The sequence below is a fragment of the Lepidothrix coronata genome, unplaced genomic scaffold, assembly GCF_001604755.1.
Source record: "Lepidothrix coronata isolate B3197 unplaced genomic scaffold, Lepidothrix_coronata-1.0 Scaffold58, whole genome shotgun sequence".
NCBI lineage: Eukaryota > Metazoa > Chordata > Aves > Passeriformes > Pipridae > Lepidothrix > Lepidothrix coronata.
In genome coordinates, this window is record NW_016690238.1 from 3935936 (window position 1) to 3955196 (window position 19261).

General features: G+C 43.9%; 1 long non-coding RNA gene across 1 annotated transcript; it reads right to left on the reverse strand.

Moving 5' to 3' along the window:
- Window positions 1-9646: 9646 nt before the first annotated feature.
- On the reverse strand, window positions 9647-14454 carry LOC108498300. Its single transcript, XR_001875139.1, has 3 exons — window positions 14051-14454; window positions 13252-13428; window positions 9647-9829 (listed from the first exon to the last, which is right to left on the reverse strand). It is a non-coding gene; the product is annotated as an uncharacterized LOC108498300 (long non-coding RNA).
- Between the last annotated feature and the right edge of the window lie 4807 nt (window positions 14455-19261).

Here is a 19261-nt window from a genome sequence, read left to right on the forward strand (position 1 = left end):
TAGTCTCATGACAGATTTGTTTAGCTTAAAAAAAAAACAGATAATGTAAACCATAGAACCCATTTATGTGAACCTGTGCTATGTGCATACTAAATAAGAGTTGGCTGGATATATGGAGAAGTTATTGCATGAGATTGTAGGGATATTGCTGATCTCCTACATGCTAAGTCAAACTCTCTCACAGAGGTGAACAGTCTAATATCCTAATTTCTACAACTTCATGGAAATAATAAATTGAAGCTGTTTTTCTTTCCAGATTTTGAATTTCCATGACCCTTCCAAGTTTTTTGCCACACATAGCAATTTGAACAAGCAACCTTCCCCTGCCAAACCTGAGATTCTGACACACTCGGGTTACCCCAGGCCTTACACTGCTCTAGAGGTTGGATCTCACTGAAAATCCCCTGTAATGCATGAGCCAAGCTCACACTGAGCAGGCTGGCACAGCTGGTACAATGGGGGGAAATGGGCTGTGTTTCAGCTGCACTTTTTATTGCTCACCAGGCACAGAAGACTATGAATCTCTCAATATTTATTTTATTACACACTGAAAAAACAGGAATGCTGCTGTTTCCACTGACTGTGGAGCCTGGACAGCAAACTGGCTTCCCAGAAACAAGCAGATTGTACATTCCCATGTCAGAGAGGGGACAAATTCACAGCAGGCAGTGACACCTCTGCTTATTTCCTGCACTGTAATTGTTTGGGAGTTTTCAGTCATGGGAATTCTGCTGTCTGTCATTGCAGGCATGAAAGATATTAAACCAGTCAACTGAAGGAGCTCAGGAATACAGGTTGCTTTATCATATCACAACCATGTCCTGCAGTTCTTCCCTCTCCCAGAAATAACAAACGTTTATCTGTGAACACTGCAGGTGAAACTAGTGGGGATTACCTGTTAGACATTCTTGGACAGTGATCTGAAACACTTATTGTTCATTTATTGTTTTCATTTGTTATTCAATCATTTTTGGGTTTTGGTTTTTTTAAATAGAAGGTGCTATGAGGTGAGAAGGAAACTTTAAGCTCCCTAAATTCTTTCTGGATCTGGCTTCCAGCCTGAAAAGAACATCTAATATGGCTTTATTTTGCCTGTTTTCAAAGCTCTTTAAGCAGTGTTTCCATCACAATAGACCAAAGAGACAGAAATTTCACAGCCCCAGCTCATCTTCTGTCGGGAAAGAAAGTCTCAAGACTATCTCTGATATTGTAGGACCATCAAATTTACTGTAACTGGCTCCCACCTTTGACCTCACCAGCCACTCAAAAATTCCTGTCTGGACACTTTCCATCTGGTTTCCACGTGTACAACTCCATTTCCTGTCAGGTACAGCTCAGAGTGCAACCCTCCCATTTCTGATTAGTCAGAGAGCTGCACACATGTTCACAAAATAAAAACCCCAAGCACAAGTGATGCTATTTAGCCTTGAACATGGTCTGTTCATTACTCCTAACCTGCAGCTGTGCTACTGTGTTTAGTTCCCTCCACTGTGAGATCTGGAAATATTTCTTTCCTTTGTCATTGTTTGTTTAAGGTTTGTCACTCTCTTCAATTCATAAATGCCATGTCAGGTGCCTCTTGCTTCTAACTTGCCCCTAGGCATTGAAATTTGCTCCTGAAACTTTTGGAGAGGGAAGTTCCCAAGAAGTCATTTAAGCCCAGGAAGGGTCTAATTTACCCCTCCCTGTTCCCCATCTCAGAGAGCTGGTTCATGTGGCACTGCTCTAAGGGACATGATGAACCTACTCCATGTGGTAGAGGGCCCTGTGGAGACTTCTGCTCCCACTGACTTTCACACTCTTCTGGAACAGGCACTCAGAAGAATTGATTCTCTCCCTCTGTACCTTGTTCCATCAGCCCTGGAACTGCCTCTTCTGCAGATCTTTAAAAAGCTGAGGTGTTGCTTTTGCACCACACTCCAGTGCAGGGTCACCGTGAGTCACGTTTCACCAGAGTGAAAAATTCTGTCCAAACTCAGTGCACACAGCAAAATAAAGAGCCCTGCACTGACTTCTTTTGGATGAAATGTTAATAATATTGAACTATTGAAATGAATTGCTTTGATATTTCTTGTTTCAGAACTGGCATTCTGCACCAGAGGTCAATGAAACTCACAGTCTAAGAAAATCGAGACTGAACAAAGCGTATCAATATACACAGAATCATCCTCCATCCTCTTCTCTCTCTGGCCCAGACACCTAGATATAAGTGCATCTTCTTACTTCAAATGGTAAATAGAGGGTCACAAACATATGAAAAAAAAATCCTTGCCACTTCAACTACCTGTCAGCAGATGCAGGAATACATTGCCCGTTTTCCATCCAGCAGTGTTTCTAGCATCCTCCAATAACATCACACTTGTTTTCTAACTCCTCCACCAGTTTGTTCTTTGCTTCATAATGCTCTGACTTCTAAATTGTGAACTATTCTGAAGCACAAATTACTCTCTGAGTTACTCCATCCTGATCAGGTTTTCTTAGCATGATTACAACAACAGTTCAGGAACCAAAATGTCAAAGCATATGGAAGATTTACTTCTAGAGAAGGAAGTGGCTACACCACAGTGATAAATGTTTCTTGTTGCATTCCTGGACATGAAGCTAATCTGCTGCTGAGCACTGGGGATACATTAAACACAACATGACTTGAAAAAATCCTGCCTTCGAAGCCGAAAAAAATGCAGGGACAAATTCTGGTAGATTGTATAAGACCATAAAATCTATCACAACATGGAACTTCCTGCATCTTCTTCAGGGGAAAGACAAGAATGGAGATCACTTCAAACTTTGAGTTACCTGTGTTTTAAGCCTGTCTAACTGCACTGATGCAGGAGCTGTAAAAAGGCACGATTTCTTCTGGGCACATGTCATGTTGACACGAGCAGATATAAATAGCTGTGAGCTGTATCAATTGCTATTTTCAGAATGGACAGAATCAGGCACAGTGGTGAGAGCAGGAAAGGGAGGCAGCATAAAGAGCTTAAAGGAAACACGAGAAACACGTAAGAAAGACTGGCCAATGTCTTGTAAGGAAGAGCTAAAAACCCCTGCAGCTTCTCCAAGTGAGGTAAGATCAACAACTGTCTGGAATCCCAGCTCTCTGACATCACCAGCTCTTCAAGTCACAGTGAGTTGAGGGAAAGGAAATGCTGGCAATGCTTTGATGCCATCACTGATGGCCTCCTCTTGTGACTTGCCTTCCTTACAGGATATAGAGGGTTCATTCCCTTTTAAAGGAAGAATGGTACCTTACTACTCACGCTCTACATTTTTGTTTTGTCCCTTGAGAGCTGGCATATACAACTCCTCCTGCTTGAGGTGATACTGAAACAAACTCCCAAGCAGAGGTGCAGTAGCAGTTGGTATAAAGGCTGAAACTTAAGAGGAGGCCTTGAGCTCCTTCCTCACATTTCCCCTGCTTCCTGTTTTCCTTTGGGCTAGCAATGCCTGATTATGGCTCTGTATCTCTTGGGCAGAACTCGGGAGCACACAGAAGTGAAGGGTCCTGGAAGATGGAAGTTAACGGACTGTGACCCACTTGAGATTTAGCTGAAGAGTTTTTATTTCTGAAGAGTTTTTCTTTCGTAATTATACTCCAATGTTTGTTGCACGGTGATGCCCTACACATGCCAGTTCAGAAATCAAAATCCTGCATTATAGTTGGTACTGCCTCAGCGTATGAAAGTGAGTTCCTGCTCCAAATAGTGTTTTAGCTACAAATAAGAGGATCAAGCAGACGTTTAGTGGCAGCAGCATGCAAACAGAAGCATTCTCCTGCTGTTCTTCATGTCTGCAGCAGCTGCAGAAAGACTGAAGGAGGTAATTAGGGAAGGTGAATCCAAAGGGAAAAGCACACCTGACATCCCGCTGCTTCTGAAGCCTGAGAAACGCAAAACTAGTTTGGCACAACGGATGTGAACCCAACGGGCTGATCTATCTCCGCCTTCTTTATTGGGAAGGACAATAGGATGGAGGTGGCAGGGGGCCAAGAGCACAGTCCCACTCCTAAGACCAGATTTCCCCCAGGCTCAGCAGCCCTGTGAGCAGGCTGGTGGTGCAAACTGCCCGAGGGCTGCAGTGGCAGGGCAGTCAGGATGGAGGGACTGCCTACAGCCCTCTCACCTTTCTCCCCAGACAGGGCCAACTGTGCTGCCACTACATCCACTAAACATCTCTGGCACCTGGTAAGTTTGTGCTTTCTGATGTTTCCAAAACAGCACAGCCGAAGCAGAGATGTGGTTTGTGTATCGCTGAAAGTGCTCTGCGTACCCTTTGTGCTGACAGATATTGGGCAGGAGGAATTCAAACTTGCTTACCATCTACGTTAATAAATTTCCTACAATTTCTACAGATATATCTGTTTTTATATCCACCTTTCCCGTTCTGCTTTACTCCAAGGTTGAACACTGAAAAACTGTCCTGGAGCTCCCTGTGTATTCCAGCATTTCGGACTGTACAGAGGTCCTCTCTAACCCCCTCCATGCAAATCAATAAGCTGTAGGAGAGCCAAAAAATACGTAGGAGACTGCATTCCATGCAATCTCTAGGCAGAAGACAGATATAGTATTAATGAAATTTTCTGCACCTACCCAGCAAATCTACCAGAAGGTCACAACACAGTTGAAGGTTTCTACAAGGCATGACTTTTTCTGTGCACCTGTGACTATGTCCTGCTTTGGCAGTGTTACTGTCAATGAACTCCTCAAAAGATAGGTACAGACAGAGCAAAAAAGCAGTGTTACAGATGGAAAAATCAGCCCTGTAGCTCCTTTCATCATACTTTGAGGGATACTGTGAAAAATCAGCATTTCATAACATCATCTAACATCAGCCTAAAAAGGAATCCCCGAACAAGTTGGCTGAGAGCAAAATGACAAGGGGCTCTGCAGTTCAGACCTTTCAAACATCTTGGAGAACTATGTGACAGAAAACTGTAACCAATGTCATTGCCACTGAGCTTGTCCACTCTTATGGTTATCACTGCAGTAAAGTGGAACTCCCACTGAGTTCCTGAAGATTTGTCCTCTTCCTGGGATGATGGAGGCTACTTGCTGGAACTACTGAACTCAAAACCAAAAGCATCCTGTGCACTCCAGAAATGGCCAGGAAACAGGTGTGAACTGGGAATATCTGTGATGGTCCAGAGAAAATGGTTCAGTTTGTACCCCCAGTGGAGAACCAGAAAAAAATCATACAAAACACCAGAAATTATTATTCTAATACCATTCACAGTCAATCTTACAGGACATTGTCTTTAGTCAAGTAACATGTCCTGTTTCCTATGTTTCCTTCCCTATTATTGTTTACTGTCTACGTATTATAGAAGTCAATGTCTTGATGCTGTTTGTGCTGATGAATAAATTCCAGGAGGTTCTTCTCTGCTGACCCATGTGTACACAGCAACAATGTTTTGCCACATTTCAGAGACACAGAGTCACTGAGAAAAACTGTTAAGAGTCAAAACTGACTGTGAGGATGGAAGTCAATCCATATTATCCCTCGGATTTCATGTTATCCTAACCTACTTAGCTGTGCCAAGGGTTCCTTTCACAGAAGTAAAGGGAAAGCAGAATAGCACTTACTATCTGGCTGAATTTACAGCTTAGTCACAGAAATCAGAAGCTTTATTCTATTCTAATACTCAGCACAGAAGATTCTATTCTCTACCATATTTTATGGCAGTGGTCTGGTGAAGCTCAGCTCTCTTCTCTTATGGCCATACAGCGGAAAGGAACCCTCTGTCATTTGCACATTCAGCCATGACTTTGAAAGATATACCAAGGAGGCCACTCAAAATGTTCACCACCCAGGGCAGGAAGGAGAAAAATCCTAACTACAAACCACTGCCCTACCCTTTCCTCGGGTTCTGCTTCCAAACCCCATATTCAAATCTAAGACAAGCCAACTCAGAGGGCAGATCAACAAATTCCCTCGTCTGCCCTTCCTGCCTAGGGAGCAGGAAGGGAAGGGGAACACCCTTCTCCTGATAACCTCAGCCCCAGCTTCCCCTCTGGGCTCCAGCTGAGCCCACAGCAGCCAGGCCATCAGCAGGCCTGGTGGCTGCTTGCTTGGAGAACACCTCTAACTGGGCTGTAACAGGACACAGACTCTGCTGACCGTTCACTGGAAAGTCACTGGCTCAGTCCTGAGCATGAAAAGCAACACATAAATACCTCCTAGGATTTTCTGCTTAATCATCCAGCTATGCAGACACGGGATCCTTACAAGCAAACCATTCTGGACAGAGAAGAAAGAGAAGACTTCATAATGTTTTCTAAAAACACAACTAGAGATGTTTCCTCTAGAAAAACGAACAGTCTTGCCTCAAACTGGAAATTAATATAGTAATTTTTATTTTTGAAATGAATCCATGTGGTCAACCTATAGCTTTGAGAGGAAACTTAATCCATAAAAAGCTAGGAAAAATGTGAAATATAATCTAAGACCTTCTTCCAAAGCAAAAGGTAGATCAAAAGAGAGATCCTCAAGGACAGAAAGGGCCTGTGAGGAATCAGTGGTAATCCATGAAGCAGCTCAATTTGCTTCACTATGCACAAACTAAACAAGAAATCCCTGGAAGGGGACTCGAGAATGCTGCTTTGCTGGCCCCAGTGTCACATGGCTACCATGGGCCCTGCTTTGTTGACATTTCATATCAAATAATGCATTTGAGAAGAAAATGAAACTGTACCTGATGAAAAAAGGGAAGCAATGAGAGAACTGCTTAGTGAAAACAAAGGATGAAAAGAGTTCATTTTTCCTCTTACATGGCCATGAAGAAATTCCAGTATCATTGCTAGCTTATTTTACAGACAATGTCAGTATATGACCCCAAACTGACTATGAATGAGCAAACAAAACGTATTCCAAGCAAAAGACCTCAAAACCAACTCAAATTCTTACAGCCAAAGTACAGAAGTGTCTCTGGAATCTGAGCTTTAATTTATGAGTCTATTACCATGCTAAGAATTATTACTCATGCCTCCTGAAAAGAGGACAGACCTGTTACACCCCTAGTGACAGGATTTAGAGTTAGAGCAGATTAGTAATCATTCAAATAGAGACTTGTCATGAACTGCACAGACAGAGGCAGCTCATCCAACACTGACACACCTTAAGAAAAATCTGTTCTGTGATTCACAGATGGCCTCTGATGCAACCTCTGCTGCCCTGCTCCCAGCTCACAGTGAGTGTCTCAGGTGCACTACACAAACAGAAAGTCTCATATCTTGTTCCACTGTTAGTTTTTTGATTCACCAGGGTTTATAATGGTACTTTTGGAACAGCCTCAGGGCCCAAGAACAGGCTCTTACAAATGATGCTCTGTCAGTGACAGGCTTTCTAAGGTTTACCAGAATTTTGTCTTGTTTATCTGAGGAAATCAATTGGAATAGATATTTGGAGAGAGTAGTATCCTACACAGACATTAAAATAACTCAATTTTCTTATCCTAGGACCTGAAAGAAGAGTATCAGTCCAAGGAAGACCCTGGGGAGGCTGAGCAGGCATGAAGAATTGGCAGCACGAGGGCTAATAATTTGTCCCTGTGTAGTTTCATCCAACAGTTTTCACTTAAGATTCTTTTTCCCAGGAAACCTGAATACAGATACCATACCTCCTCTATAAGTGTCAGCAATTCCAGTTGCCTGCATGATTTCTGAAAACCTGCCCATTTATCCTTGTCAAATTCCCCAATACAGAATTGATGTGGTTTGAACCTGACTTTCCTGATAGCATTTAAAATTCTCTTTGATGCAGAGCATGTCTTGCTGATTATACCTGAAAGACATATTGTAATTTCTCTAAGTCAACATAATTGCATTTTTTATTCATCCATTTGTTTATTGGAGTTTTGATCTCTGCATGGAGTAATTGAACTAGTGAAGAGAGGAAACAAAAGAACATGCCTGTGAGGATTTAAAGGCATTGCCTTTCTTCACCTGTTTAACATTTTAATAAACTGTTAACGACTGGTCTTCTACCTGTAAGCTAAATCAAGGCTCTGAAAAGAAATATTTGGGAGATCTGGAACCATTTCAGGTCCATGTCTGTCCATGTCTTGCTTTTCAGATGTGTCACAGATGTTAAGGTGTGACATTCTGGATTCCCCTCTTTCCTCAGTGAGAGCCCTGTGAAGCTGCTGATGGACAAGTCCAGCAGCCAGGTCACCACCCTGAGCCAGGTCACCACCCTGAGCCAGGTCACCACCCAGTGCAGAGCTGTGTCCTCTCAACCAGCCCACCTGCTTTTAGCAGAGTGCCTCAATTCCTGGGCAGGCAACAGTGCTGTTTACCCTGGGGATTTTTCTGCCTCAGTAAGACCTGCCTCCAGCTGGTAACCTTGTGCCAACACTATCCACTCCTCTTTCCTTGGGATGTTTATCCTCTGCCATTGCTTGGAGAAGTAAATCTCACTGCCCACAGGCTGAGGAAAACAGGCCCTAAATCACTACTCCCTGCTGGCAATTTTTGAAGGTGTTGCTCACCATAAAACAATCTGTACCAGTGAGCTGTGCACAGCACCAAATCTCAACAACTGGCAATGGAGAAAAATTAATAGCTCATTATTTTATCATTTTCTTTGAATTTGAGCTATGTCAGAACTCAAAAAAAAAAAGGGGGCTTCCTTCCTTGGAGAATAATCAAGTGACCTGCCTGACAGCAGATCCTGATTCTCCTCATTCCTGTCTTGCTTGGGACAATACATTGGGAAGGATGTTATGGGGCTGAGCTAACACACAGCCAGCAGTGCAGTGGTATCAGGAGCACACACTTCAAGCTGTCATCCAGACCCTCACCTCCCAGGATGAGGGGAAAGTGCCTGGTCAAACTGTCGCTTACTAAGGAGAGTAATATAAAGTGTTCAACAGCAATGAGGATCCAGTCCCCTGTCACAGCTCTGGGAGTTTCCGGTGTGGTTTGGTTTTTAATAAGGGGTAAAGGAAGACCTACAACTGGGCACAGTCTCTCTGAATAGAGAGCAAATATCTGTGACAATGATACAGAGGAAGGTGATGAGTAGGATGGGTTTCTGTTCAGGTGATCAGACCTTTGATTTTTAATTAATCATTTCTTAAGAAAGCTATTTTCTGCTATGACTCCACACACCTTCCATCAAGTAATAAAATCTTTCACTTGCCCTTAGCAAACTGACTTAGAGGTTATAAGGAATTTAAACAGCTCACAAAGAATGCAGTAAATCTCTTCCCCCTTCTCTGTTTGAGGCAACTGTTCTTTAATTGCTTAGCAGAACGATGCTAAAGATCCTTTAAAAAATGCAGGAATTTCAGGCTCAAGCTACAACCTCATGTGTAACTAAGAATGGAAAATTCAGTTCCACTGTCTAGGAATTTTTCCAAAAGTGTAATTTTTACAATGGTAAATAAAACTTTGCTTTGAAATAACAAAAGGACATGACAATTTTAATCAGGAGTCCAGTAAAATGAAGTTACACAGCCTAAGTTTTGGCAACACAGAGATGATGTCGAACATCACTGGGTTAATCTGTTTCTGGGAAATAGATTGTAGGCTCAGAGCAGCAAGATCAGGGGCTGCTCACTCCAGGGACTCTCCCAGGAAATCCCTGACCATGGGATAAATTTCTGCAAACAAATAGGGTCATCAGCAGACTAGATTTTTTAGTGTTTACCTTTGGCAATGGTGGGGCTATCCAGGAAACAAGCAGTCAAAGTGCAGGAGCTGGCTGGAGGCTGGTCGAACCCAGCAGAGGGACTTGGCAGAGGCACGTCCTGTCTGTTGCCAGAAAAGGGCATCCCATTTCACAGGTCTTTGCAGCAACACCCGTGACAGCCCAGTTGTATGAGCACACTCTGAAAAAAACTTGGGGCAGTCAACTTTACCCAGACATTGAAAGAAGAGTTTTGACTGCAAGAAGCTAAACCAAACAACTTTTTTTTTTTTTTTTTTTTTAACCCCCCCCCCCCTCTCTGTCAGGGAGAGCTTTTGCAACAAAGTGACCTTTAGGAGCTGAATTCATCAATGTCTAAGTAATCCTATACTCACCCAGAACAACTTCTGCCCCTCCTTCACTGATAAGAAGCATGTGGGTAAACAAGGCTGATTTAAACTAAATACCAGGTCTTTTAGAAGGGCATCTCACAGCACAGTTTGGACTGCACATTGATAAACAAATAAAGATATAATCACACAAACCTTAGTTACCAGATTAAAACTTCCATATCAAAATAGGATGAAGCTGAAAGGAAAAAACCCCATGCATTTATGTTCCAGGATAAGAGATGCACTGTCTTGCACGACTGTGTTAAAGGGTATGCCTGCTTGATCTGTAGATATAAAATTCCTAAAAATAACACCAGGCATAGGAGGAGTCTTTATAAACTCGTGAGAAAAACATCTGGCTAAGCCCTCCCCTTCCCAGCCCTTCCTCACAATTAGTCTTTCAAACTGAAGCTCACCTTTACACTTGGACCTGTCTATGAGACACTGCCCTGCTTTTCCCTTCCCTGCTTTTCCCTGCCCTGCTGGGATGGGTATGTAGGATAATGCATCCTGCTTGGCAGGTCTGTGGGAGAGGGAGGTTGTTTTCCTCTGGAGACTGGACACACTTATTTCACACACAGCAGCTCCAAGTTGTTTTGGAGAGGGGAGAAAAAACTTCACCTCTTTGTGCAACTGTTTGCCCTCCAGGTAGATACCTGATAGGGGAAAACTGCTCAAACAGTGGATAGAAGGAATAAAGTCCAGGTTTTCTGGCACTGCAGACCAGTTCTTTGGTTCTACCTCTTGTTAAACAGGCACAGGATTTCAGTGCTCTGGCTTGTACTTAAGGGACTACTCAAACAGGAAAGGAAAGTTGAAGCTTGACAGAATTTGATTTCAAGACTCTCCCAAAGGAAACAGTTTATAAAGAACAAGACCCAGTGTAGAAAGATACTTAGTATTGACTCAGGAACAGTTTTTCTCTCCCCTCATCACATTCCAAGGAAATTGAAGGCACCCTGAGCAAGAGGGGGTGATGCAAACTAGAGATCTCAATCAGTCCAAATCATTTGGGGAGAGTTCAGGAACAGAGGCTGTGCAGTGACGCTCTGCTGTGAGCTCTGTGTAATGTTGAATTTTTAACCTGCCAAAGCCCACCACTCACAGAAGCCCCAAAGCAATAAAACAGCTTAAACTACCACAGCAGCAGCAGGCAGAGCTCCAGAACACCATGACACAAGAAGGAAGCAGACAAACCAGCAAAGTACACTGAACACAGGGTAGGGATGGGCCAAAAAAATATAATTAAAAAATGGAACCTTCCAAAGACTTAAAAAGCTACTGCAATAGCACAGATTTTTAGATTTCTAGATCCTCGGGCAAAAAGATCAATGTGGTTTGGGGGGGCACTTGTGAGAGGTCAGCTCACATGCCTGTGTTGTCCAGTTTGCAATCCTGTCCTTCAGAACTGTGCTTGCAAAGCAGAGGACGTGGAGCTGCAGCCCCCATTTCCCCAGCTCTCTGCAGGATGGGGTCTCCAGGCCCAAGAACATCTCTGGCATGGCAAAGTGCCTGAGCACAGAAAGCCTCGGCTGGCTGGGCAGAGGGGCACACAGTAAGCCTCCAGACTCCTGGATACCACAGCTCTAATGGGAGGCTGGCTGGACTCAGCTCTAATGTCACAGGCAGAACACCACCATGACAGCAGCAATGTGTTCTTCTCATGATTCTAAAACTGTAATTTTGAATTTGCTACTACACACGTTCAGAATCACAGTATTGAGAGGTGTTTGCACCACCACTGTTAAGCCAAGTGGAATCATGAGGAAGATCTCCAGCCTGAAATTTGCTCCACCCAATGAAATTACCCCTCACCTCGTCCTTAAAAAAAGCCTGTTCCAAGGCCTGCTGAAATCTGCCAGTTTTTCCTGTGGCTTCAAAGGTTTCTTCAGCATTTCAAAGCCTCCCAGGAAACCCATATTAGAAATTTCTTAGCAGAAACGGAAGCTGAGGGTAAGCTCCAAAAGTCAAATCCAATTTCCAGAAAAAACTCTGCTGGGGAACATTAAGAACTGAAGGAATTGCTTGGGGTCTATTTGCACTAGAACACATGGCAAAGTAGAAAAGAGGTAAAGAAAAAGTAGTGGTGTTCAGCTGAGATTTGGGATTGGTTTAGGTGTACACCAGGTGTACACCTGGTTTTCAGCACTTTTCTATTCCCCCCCCTCAAAAAAGGAAATTAATGTATCAATCACAGGTCAGCACTCTGACAGAAATCACAGTTGAAGTATAGCACTGGTGGTGCTGCCACTGAACAATACATAGCAAAAATGCCATTTCCACACACAAAGGCTGCCAGTGCAAGCTGCTGCTCTGAATTCAAACCAGAGACACTGTTTATTCGGCACGACAGCACTGCTGAGGTTGTGTTCATTCCTTCATATGACTTCATTTTACTTGGAGTATGACATTTGGTGAATCATATGATTTTAATGGTATGAACTCTTTAATGAGGAGATGTTAGATCCACACTGAAACTGCACTCCAAAACCAGCCCTTACTGGATGGAAAGGCCACACATTTCAGTACTATTTACTAAAATGCTCTAAGTTAAGCAATGTGTATTTTCCTCAGTTTAGACTCCTCTCTTCCCACAGGTTTGATACAATAACAAAGGAAGGTAATAAGAGAAAAAAAGATATCTTGAGTTTTTCTCTCCTAGGCTACTTTTTTTCTGTGTTCAGAATGCCACTCATTTTTAACTTACATTACCGACATGTACTAATCAAGGAGACACCTTCCTCGGTAGGAACCTGCCAAATGAATTGAACTATTCCTTTCTTAACTAGATCAACAACTTTTAAGAGAGTGGAGAATTTTGGGGAGCCATAGCCAGCCAGTTATAGCTTGTTATATGTTGCTACGGGGACCATAATTGAAGAGCAACGAGTTTGTTTCTGTGAAAATTTCTGCTGTGGTACAAGTCCTGCACTGCTCACTGCTGAATAATGCTTCTACTCTGGAAGTCTGAGGACAGTGCAGGTCAGTGCCCCTCCAGCACTTGCAGTGAGTGTGCCAAGAAACTGCTGTGGTATAGAAGTCAAAGAACAAGTCAGCACAAGGGAAAAAGTCTTCCACACAGCAATTCCAAGCAGAGACCAGAAGCTGGTGCACTGGGTAAGGATTTGTGACGGACAAGAACAATAGATATCTCATTTTCTCATGATAAACTAGGCAGCAGGATACAGCTCTGCATCTGAGAAATGATCTCACATTTTCCTTTTATTCCTACCTTCTGTGTTTTGCCAGTTCAGTGTCTGCTGTGCTCCTTCCTTAGGGACCTGTGTCTGCTCTACTGTGAGATCCAGCCAGACAGGAGAGCAGCAGCTTTTCCCTCTTGCAGCAGGCTCCTGAAGTAACTTTTCTGAACACTGTGCTGCTCTTTCTTCGTGCTCTTTGCTCTGATAAACTACATAAAAAATAAAGGAAATCATGTATGAGTTACCTTCACAGTAGTTCATCATGTGCCCAGCTTGTAGAATAAGGATCTGCCTACAGGTGGGCCTGGGCTTGGGAAAAACTCCAGCATGCTCTTAGTAAGTCAGCTCTGCCCCAGCAGCCCAGGACAGTGTTAACAGCACTTGCCACTGTGTACAAAAATCCCTGTATAGCATTTTATAACCCTAAGCCTACCCTGATCCTGTCAGGCTGATGCATGTGAGCTGCTGGGCCAAACCCAGCCCTGTCCAGTGGCGGCCATGGCAGCTGTACAGCCTCCATGCAGCCAGCTGGTAGGAATTCCCCCATTTCTTCACGAGGACACCCCAAATGCCAGGGATGGAGAAGGAGGAGACGGGTCTGCCAGCTCGAAGGGCTCCCTCATGAACCGGAAAGTACCTTCTCCTCTTACTGCTGGGCAGCCACGCTGCAGCACTGAGGGGTCACCTACCCTTGGTGAGGGGTGACCCACATGTGGTGAGGGGTGACCCACATGTGGTGAGGGGTGACCCACATGTGGTGAGGGGTAACCTACCCACACTGGGCACCTGCCCATGGTGATGCGGCCCTGAGTCCCCGTGTGGTGGACTCACCTTTTTCTCCTGTGGTTTCTGCTTTGTCCCCCCCAAAAGGGAGGGAAAAGCCCCAAACCCCCTCATGCAGGGCTGCAAAGGGCAGGAGGAAATCACGGCCTAGAGAAGACTGCTTTCCACCTCAAAGAAGGGAGAAAAAGTCTGTGTGGAGAAAAGGCATTAGACTTGTTTTGACTGGAGCTTGAAAAGAGGCCAGAGGAAGGGAACACTGCTGCCAAAGCCCCTTCCTCACTCCGGCAGAAATAACCACCGTCTGCCTGAGGAGCCGGGAGACTGAGGGTGCCCAGAGACTGAGGGTGCCCAGAGACTGAGGGTTCCCTGAGGCTGAGGGTGACCTGAGGCTGAGGGTGCCCAGATATTAAAGGTGCCCAGATATTAAGGGTGCCCCGAGACTGAGGGCTCCCTGCCTGTGGGCAGCCAGTCCTCACTGCCCAGAGCCCACCAGAGCCAACCCTTGGCACACCTCGGGGTGCACGGGCTGCAAGCACCCCACAGGGTGTTCACACACCAGTCTGACAGTGGGGGTACAACAACATCGACAAGAGAGACCCTCGTGCCGACACCCACCAAGGAAAGGGCAGTGAAAGCGCTGTTTTGCTCAGCAACACGTGGGTTGAGTTACACAGCATCAGCCACAGAACCTTTATAATGTGTGTAGATAAAGCAGACTACTGTGCTGTTGGTAAAGATTGGAGCTCAGTGGCACAGAGAGGTTGTGAAATGGTCCCCAAACTCTGATTGCACTCCAGTGTAATCCTCACCACAGTGGTTTGAAACATTATCAGCCTTATCCAAGGGCCCTGCCTCCATGCCAGTGCCAGCATTCCCCACAGCACAGAGACCAGGAGAGGTGTCCTTGCACTCTTCAGCAGCTCCAGGATGTAATTCAGCATGGTTTACCACAAAAAAGAAAGTTGATGGAGCAAAGATACCAACCTGTGAAAACAACAGGCTGGAGCACAGCCTGTTCCTTCCTGACATCTGTCACAAGGGCAGTAAGCTTTGGCAGACGGTCAGAGTGGACGGCAGGACAAACAAAATGATGAGGTTTTAGTGAGGTGTGTCCTCACCTTGCTTTAGTGGGATGAATCAATGCTGGCCTGTCCAAGTCCCCAGTCAAGTAAAATATGCCAAGCATATTTAGGTGAGAGGTAATTATTATTCAGGCACAAATGTGCCAGAACCCTGCTCACCTGAAGTCACCTCTGAGACATCTACCCCCAGGGAAAGAGCAGCTGAGGTAGGATGTTGAATACTAGACACAGAAATCCCATTATTTGTTCTATACAAACTTGAGGCAGTGGCTATCAGCCCATCTTCTTTCTCTGCTCTGGTGTAACTTGATTTTTTCTGTTTCCTGTGAGGTAGGATAAATATCACTTTAAGGGTCCCAACCTTTCAGAGAGTTTTGATCAGGTATGGCAGCTCAAAAAGTTGTACTGAAATCACCTGCTCATATCAGAATGATATGACCCACAAGCTGATATTCACTTAGCTGGCTAGCTCAGGAAGAGCAGCAACAGCTCCTCAGAATTGGTAGAATAGTCACTGAAACAGTATCAGGTATTTATAAAGCCTAATGTTATCACCAACAAAACATAAAGCTTTTCTATATTATATTACGGTTACTAAAAGCAGTATTTGTGCAGAAAATCACTTTATGGTACTGTAGAATTATGTAATACAACCCCCCCTGCAAATGCAGGGTAGGCTAGAGTTTTGAAACGAAAATACAGAGATTTTTTTCATTATTAAGTACAATTTTACAGTCGAGCAGGGATGACAGACCAGGTGCCAGCAGGCAGCACTGGAATGTGTGAGGCACTGCCAAGCACTTCCATGCAGGCTCCAACAAAACCAGTATGTTTCTAGACTCAACTCATGCAAAGTGAAAAACAAGTGCTTTCAGTGTTTCACATCTTTCATCAGAGATCTAATTCCTGTCTCCGGTTTAGGAAATCTTTGTATGTGTGCTGCATGTGACAGAAGCACCACATAAAACAGCCTCTTTCTGGATTTAGATCAGGGCTGAGGTTTTTTGCTGCATTACTGATAAGCAGAACTATGTCTTGTCTTTTTTTCTTTCCCCTTGCCTTGCCCTTGGCTCCTGGCAACTGAGTTAAGGAAATGGAACTGGAATGTTTATGGGTTAAGAGCTCTTTTTAAAGGAAAGCTTTGGCCTCCAGCCCCCTATTTTTTACTAAGATCATTGCACTGGTTACTCCTGCTGGTCTTAGGAAATGAGTCAATCATCTTCTACAGCTTGATTTTAATTAACAAGATAGATAGCTTCTGTCCCCTAGAATATTACTACTGGAGTCTAGGAAATGCTTGGAAGGAAAAATCAAGCTCTGCCTATTTATGTGGCTGAGATTAACCTTCCTCAGCTCTACCAGCAAACCTTCTCTTGCATGAGCTGGAGACTTTGGTTGATGTGAAGGATATAGTTATGTCTTAGAACAGAGACTTGAAGTAAGGAAGGGAGCCTTGTTACTCCATAATTCATGCAGTTAGCCTCTCAGCTTGCTGACAAGAACTTTCTTCTATGATTTATACCTGGACTCTGGGGAATTTATTTTTTCCCACCTTCTTTTTCACACCACAATTGAGCTGATTATATCCAACATTCTTATACTCTGGAGTTTTCAGAGTGCCTGAGTCATACTGGTCTAATATGGGCAGGTAAGAAAGAAGTCTGTCAGTGCCAGCAGCATTTTCCAGAATTCTCCCTGTAAGGCTTCAGACTGAATATTAAAGTCTGGGCTAAAGTCCAGCACACTGAATCCACAGAGGATTCATAAGCTAAATGGAAGAATTAAACATTTCTGCAGTTTCAAGTGTATCCATAGCACTGGGGCTGAGTGTGGCATGTGAAGCTCTTTGAAAGCTTCATATGTATTTTCCAGTATAAATACAGTTGTAGGGTGGTTAATGACTTAGCATTTAAATTGTGTCTGCTGAAAGCTTGGTATACAAGTTAACATGAGAGTCTCTCTTCTCTTTTGGTCTCAAAAAATGGTTTAAATTGGTAAAACCATTTCAAAATATTTTTGAGGTTTATTTTGTGGTGTTTTTTTTGTTTAATAGCCGATGAGAATAGGACTCAAATAGGAAGCTGACACTTGCATACTGATCCATTCCTCTGTAAGAATGTCACAGAAGTGAGCTCTCCACACACACACAAACACAGCAGCTCTCACTTCCAGCCCACTGTGACATGAGCCTGCACAAAAAAATTTACTGCCTGTTTCCAGAGGTTTCACATGCCACTCATGAATGTCTTAATTATTTGGATTTAATTACCACACTTCTAGCTGGGATACACTTGTGGGTGGCTTTTCATCCAAACTGTGCAGCTGTCCTGACTGAAGGAACAGTTGTTCAAAAAAAGGGACTGAACTAATTAAAATAAAACCACACAGTTGACAATGGCACATCTATGGTTATAGTGGCCTGGGAACACGTGCACTGAGATTCAACTCCAAATCCAGCTTTCTGCTCACCTTCCAACTTCCAGCAAGTCCTGGTGGTCTGAGTTTTCCCCATCTCAAGGTTTGGTGCTTCCTTCCCCTTAAGGGTGGGTCATCACTGCTGGAAATTCTAGTTAAACCAAACAGATTCACTAAAGGTACTCAAAAAGCTTTTAAGCTCTTGGCACTAGTTTGTGCAGTCAATAAGGTTGTATTGTGTGGCTCTAAAGCCCTCACAGTCAGACTGGGAGTTAACACATCCTGTGGCCTGAAGAGCTGCCCTCTCTCGGAGACAGTTGATCCCTGTGGAGCCTCTAGGACCCCTGGAATGCTAACACCAGTTTTGACTGTGTTTAGCAGAGTCATTCAGAAGGAAGTTTGAGGCCTTTGTAATGTTCAGTTAATTTTTGTCTCCAGTACTTCTGAAGTCCTGACCTAATTTTTCTCTTAAAATTAAGGGCCTGGTTGAAGCAAAAGCAGTAGGTGAAACAGGAAATGGAGTGGGAAAGTAAAGAGAAAGCCAGGAAAGAGTGGAATCCCACTGGGCAGATGAAGACTGAAGAAATATTGGATAGACATTGAAACATAGATATACTCTGTAGCCATAAGAATGAAGTTCTAGGCCAGCAGTGAGCATGTACAGGACTCAAGTGGAGAATGGATCTATTCTGAAAATCAGAAGCATGTTAGGTTAGGATTGAAGGTAAGCTCTTCAGGCCTGTCATGGAGTCTGAGAAAAGACCAGACAAAAGAGGGGATGGTGTGAGAGACAACCAGCACAACAAGAGATGCCAACTGGGCCAATTAAGAGGTATGGAGGATAAAGCTGCAGCAATAGAAAGCAAGCAGAGGGGACTGGATACTGCACCTGAGAGGGAGACCATCTCTCAGAATGTAGAACAACCACAGTTGTTGCTACTGAAGGAATAAAAGCACCATTCTGAGAAAGAGTATAGAAGTTCAGCAAAAGCTCAGTGAAAAAAAAAGAATAAAAGGTTTTATAAGTCAGATTGGATTTTGTAGAAGAGTAACTATACATAGAAATGGAATGCAAGTTCTGTGCTGCAGAAAAGGAGACCTGCAAGAAAACTGTGCATGTTTTCCCAGATGCAAATGCCTTGCATAGTCAATAATCACACAGGGTGATCTTCAAGCATTTAGCCAAAAGGTCATGTAAGGCAAATGATCACTTGACTGGAACTTGTAGTGGAGAGGAGGGGTCCAACACTTGCATCAGAAGCTGACTCTCCCTCATCTGCATTTGAAATAAGCTCATTCTTTCCTAAGGTAGAAAGAGAAATCCAAGTCTTTCAGACTGTTTGCTTGAGGCAGAGCTTTGCCCTTGTTTTTATTTCACTTCCCTTCTGATGAGAGGTAGCTCCAGTTAAAATGCCTTAATGACAGGGTGAAAGTCTTGGTTCTGATCTCGGGAGCCATTCTGTGCCAGGATGACTTATGCTGGAGACTTTAGAATTAGGCCCAGGCTGCCCATGACTCCACACTTCTCCAGGATCCTGAAGATGCACGTTTTTATAATTGACACAGGCATGTGAAGGAGTCGGAGCATTTCTGGAGATCACTCAAAACAATTGCTCTGGTGGAAGAACAGTTTACAAACAGCCACAGTTCATCGCACGGGTGGGTTCTCCCCTCTGTGAATGCTAAAAGGGTGCCTGCCCATATTAAAGCTGCTGCTGGCTGCATACATAATTCAGTGTTTACTTTAACACAAGTGAAACAG